This window comes from Triticum dicoccoides, chromosome 4A (genome assembly GCF_002162155.2).
Source record: "Triticum dicoccoides isolate Atlit2015 ecotype Zavitan chromosome 4A, WEW_v2.0, whole genome shotgun sequence".
Lineage (NCBI taxonomy): Eukaryota > Viridiplantae > Streptophyta > Magnoliopsida > Poales > Poaceae > Triticum > Triticum dicoccoides.
This window is the reverse complement of record NC_041386.1, coordinates 503,831,400-503,837,104: the sequence shown is the minus strand read 5'-3', so window position 1 is coordinate 503,837,104 and position 5,705 is coordinate 503,831,400.

The window sequence follows — 5,705 nt, the reverse complement described above, 5'->3', positions numbered from 1 at the left end:
GCCCGTCGCGCCGTCGCCTCTCACCCCCGCCGCGCCCGTCCCCGTCGTCGCCCGCCACCGCCCGTACGCCGCCGCCCACCGCTCGTATACACACACACACAATCACACACACACACACACAGACACACACACACACACCACACACACACATACACACACATTGTTTTTACTTATTTTCTATTTTCTGTTGTTTAGATTAATGTTAGATAAATTTCATAGATAATAATGTTAAATGTTAATGCTAGATGAATTATATGGAAAAGATGTTAAATATTAATGTCAAATATATTTTACATGAATTAGAACAAATTGAACTAGTTGAATTAGTATAGCTAGATATTAATTAGGTATATATATGAGATTTAAACTAGTTGAATTAATATAACTAGTTTATTTTTAGTATGAAAATTAATAAAACAAGTTTATTTTTAGTAAGAAAATTTAGGTATATGAGATTTGATGATCTAATTAAAATATTACTATATAGAACTACCTACTTTATTTTAGTAAGAAATTAATAGAACTAGTTTATTTTTAGTAAATGCTTAGTTGAATTAATAGAACTAGTTTATTTAGTTGAATTAATAGAACTAATAAGTGTTTAATGTTTCACCTATATATGAACATATATGTTAGATATTAGATATAAATTATATGTTAGATATATATTTAATTTAGTTATATGAGATTTCATTATCTAATTAACATTTTATTATATAGAACTAGCTACCTTTTTTTAGTAAGAAAATTAATAGAACTAGTTTAGTTGAATTAATTAGTTAAACTAGTTAGTTGAATTAGTTCAATTAATTAGGTATATTCTTCGTAAGTGCTTAGTTGAATTAGTTCAATTAATTAGTTGAACTAGTTGAATTAACAGAATTAGTTGAATTAATAGAACTAATAAGTGTTTAATGTTGCACCTATGAACATAGGAATGTCGTCTGACGACGAACACGATTTCATTATGTGCGAATACTGCGAAGACAAGCGCGGCCAGTGCGGCAGAAATTTTCTAGTTGATGATAGACGCTTCAGCATTAAGCTGGATGAGAACTTCGAAGTGGATATAGTAAGTCACAACGACAAGTCTTTTTTCGTAATTAAGCATGACTTATGCTTCATTTGCTTCATCTTTTAATTTTAATTTTTCACTATTCTACTAGCGTATCCCCTGCCATGCAAGAATTTTTATCTTGGATAAGATAGGTTTCAGTCCTAACGAAACTATGGAGGTAAAAAGAGTTTACTTGAAGACCGAGTATGGTTATACCTTCAACGTCAAATTATATAATGCAGACACATACACCTATTTTGAATGCAAAACTTGGCAAGCACTATGCAAGGCTTATGCATTTGAGCCTGATATGGTTATCACCTTTGATATTCGTCCAGAAGATGATATTGAAGGTAATAGAGACATCTGGGTCGATGTGCAGACGCCTCCAGTTCTACCATTATGTGAGTTTCTCAACCATATTTATGTCTTCGATATGAGATTATTTGAACCAGTTGAATAATTAATAGATCTCAATTTATATTGACAGCTTACTTCCAATCAAGCAAACATGTCCGGCGCTTGGTAGACAGGACCGTCCACTGTCCCGGGGCTGAACTAAACTGCGAGGAGACAAGTCATTATGTTTCATGGCTTGAGGATCTTGATGCTGTCAAGACAAATTTCTTTCCTGCACTTAGAAATGTTAGTACTCAAAACGTGCGACCAATAGTGTTCGTACTGAACTACGGTCACATATATTTAGGAAAGATGGTAAGATTTCTACTATTTCTCCTCAGTGCATCTTTTGCATACATTATTTTTTTAAGCTAAACTTCATTGCTAAGTATGTTACTATACGATGTTCTTCAACAGGGACTCCCAATGAATGTTGTGCCTGATTGGATCGAGACTAAAGGTACCATGAATATTGTTAGCTTACAGCCAAGATATCCTACAATGCACTTTAGTGCATTAAGGATTTCTAATAGCGAGGAATGCTTAATAGTAAAAGACTGGAGCAAAATTGTGAACGATCACAGAGAAGTACTTGGGGGCAGCAATCAGAAGCGCAACCCATGATTAGGAGACAGGTTCATCTGCATGCTCCAATAAGATGAATCAGCAAAGCTATACATGTTCTATGCTATTTTAGCTGAGAGAGAGAGCAGCAGGAGTGATTAATTAGCTAGTTCATGCCCTTAGTACTTGTCCTCTCATATCTGTGTTCTTCGTCCTAAACTTAATCTCAAAGAGTGATTTGCTTTTGTGGTGTTACGAACGCTTATAATATCATTACCATGTTGAACTCGATGATATCTTTGCTATGAAAACCGTTGGTGATGATATATATGATGCAAGAGTTTTTATATTAATTAATATGATGATGAGTTATTATATCATTTATGAAAGAAATTGCATATTAGTTTCAACTGGATGGATTCTAGCTATGTGATCAAGTATATGCCATATCCATATTACCTCGATCACTTAAGTAGGTGATCAAGTATATATAATATGGATATGACATATACTTGATGACTTAGCTAGGATCCACATGCATCCAGTCAAACTAATCACCTAATGATTTAACAACTCATTATAATGTAAAACAATCACTAAATTAATTTGAAAACACAAAATTAAATTAAAAATAAAAAATAAAACCAAAACACACCAAAACATTTAGTACCGGTTGGTGTTACCAACCAGTACTAATGTCCTACGCGCCCATGGAGCTGGCTCATGCCACGTGGTTGCCCTTCAGCACCGGTTCGTGCTGAACCGTTACTAAAGGGGGGGGGCTTTAGTGCCTACAATTTAGTGCCGGTTACCGAACCGGCACTAAAGGGCCTTACGAACCGGTGCTATTACCCGGTTCTGCACTAGTGGTTGTCATAACAGTTCGATCGATAAAGATGTTCATAGAATATGTAGGAGCCAATATGAGCATCCAGGTTTCTCTATTGGTTATTGACCGAAGAGGTGTCTCGGTCATGTCTACACAGTTCTCGAACCCGTAGGGTCTGCACGCTTAACGTTCGTTGACGATATAGTGTTATATGAGTTATATGATTTGGTGACCGAATGTTGTTTGGAGTCCCAAATGAGATCACAGACCCGATGAGGAGTCTCGAAATGGTCGAGAGGTAAAGATTGATATATAGGACGATGGTATTCGGACACCGGAAGAGTTTCGGGGCGCACTGGGTAGTCATTGGGTCACCGGAAAGGGTTCCGGACACCACTCGGTAGGTGTATGGGCTTAATGGGCCAAGGAGGGAACAGACCAGCCCACAGGGGGCTGGTGTTCCCCTCTCCCTAGCCGTCCAACCCTAGGGAAGGAAAGGGGGAGGGCTAGCCCCTCCTGCCTTCCCCTTCTCATGGGAGAAAGGAAAGGGGGGGAGGCGCCTCCCTCCCCTACCTTTCCCCCGCACATATACATGGTAGGGGGCGCCACTTGGGAGGAGACCCGAAGTAGGATTCGGTCTACTTGGGGCGTCCTATATAGGTAAATTGTTTGGGGCATCTAGGTGCCTGGGCACCTTTATTATTTTGGAAACCGTGTTATATTTAATTTGTTTCCTAACTATTCTTCATGCAAGACTTTCCCTGCTTACGTTTTATTTGTTTTTTCTAATTATTAGCATGCAAGACTTGGCATACAATAAAACATAAGAATGTTGATTTTGTTATAATTGATACAGGTATCTAATACGCGTATTTTTGTTTCCTAACTATCTAATACAGACATCTAATACCTACCAACGAAATTATGGACATACTTAGGTATGTATATATTCAATAATTTATTTTTAAAACTATTACATTTATTTGTTTCCCAATTATCTGAAATGGGTATCTTATACTTACTAACAAAAGTATGTTCATACACAGGTATGTATATACCCAAGATTTTGTTATTTGACTAATTGCATTTTATTTTTGTTTCCTAACTATCCAATACCTACTAAGAAAATATTATAATACCCGGTCGACGTATATACCTCAAGTGGAAGTACCCAATGTATCTGCACACTTATATACCCGGTTGTGTAAAACAATCTTAGAGAATATTATACATACCCTGTCTACGTGACATATATCTAAAATAAAACATGGCTACGTATATATCCGCCTACGTGACATAAGGGTATCTAATATATAACCACATATTTCAAGTAGAAAACATACCTAAGATATTTTGGGTTATGTATGTATATACCTAGTTGATTTATTCAACGTATGACCTCCATTATATGGAAAAAGATGGACATACGATGAGACATGCATGGACTTAAAACATGGGCCATTTATTACTGATTTTCTCTATCCTATCTAATCTCGGAAGGTATTAAGTGTCCATATCAATCAATAATTCTTTTCTAATAAGATTTACCCATCAATGCTAATACTTATTACACGTGCACATATCTTAGTGTCATCCAATGGTTTCTAAGCGAGGTGCCCTGGCACCTAGGTGTCCCAAACTAGCATTGATATATATATATATATATATATATATACATCTGGGTTATTCTGTTACTAGTAACAGAATATTATTCTGTTATCCTTTTTGAACTGGCGGTTTCAGGTGGTTGTATTGATGTTTTCGAAGCAGTTGAACTGATGCTTTCAGTTGTGTTTAACAGATCGTCTTCTTTAGTTCAAAAACTTTTTGTAATTTTTTTGTCAGAACATGGCGTGTAATATATCGTTGGAAAGCTCTTGACAACCATATTTTAAGTATATTGAACATTTTTGCAAAATCATTATGGTTTAAGAGCAGTTTTGAAAAAAACATTTTTTTCAAAACCGAAAACGTGAATCGTATTTTGGACTCAATTTTCAAACGGTTTGTCAGAATTGAGCAAATAAGATGGCGTTGGAAAGCTGGTGAAAATCCGCATCTTCCATATATGTATTGTTTTTTCTAATTCTATATGATTTAAAAGTAATTTGAAAAACGGTGAAATTCTGAGCGAAACATATTTTCGCGATTTTTTGCAAACGGTTTGTCGGATTGACGCAAATGATACGGCGTTGGAAAGCTATGTAAAATGCGCAACTTTTTCGTATAGAAATGTTTTTCTAATTCCTTACGATTTAAAAACGAATTCGAATACGATCAAATTTGATTTTGAACACAAATTTTTTAAAAAGTTTGTCGAAATGAGGCAAATAGTATACTGTTAGAAAGATATCGAAAATATGAAACTTAATCATGTTGAATGTTTTCTCAAATTCGCAACTGTTGAAGAGTAATTTGGATTACGGTGAGACCCATCGTGCTGTTTTTCCATCGAAAAAACAGAGTACTTGTACTGATCTACGTGTGCGTTTGTACTGATGTATTCTTTAGAGAGTAATTTTAAAAGGTTCTGAAAAAAGAATACTTGAACTGATGTCCATATGGTTTTGTACTGAGCGTGTTTTAACATACTAGACTTTACTCTGTTTTTTCGATATGATTTTCCTCGTAGCTTTTCAATAATTTACGGTATTTGCGTCTCTGAACTTGCATGATTTATATCGTTGAACTGAATAATACTTTTAACAAAAAGAAAATGTTGCGTGTTTCATTTTTTTGAACTCAACTTTGTTTTGCGATGATGTTCTGGACTTCTCTTATTTTACCACTTGAACTTGACTTTTTGAATTTTCGTGTTTTTTAGCATTTTTCCAAAGCCTATGTAGGACCTCATGT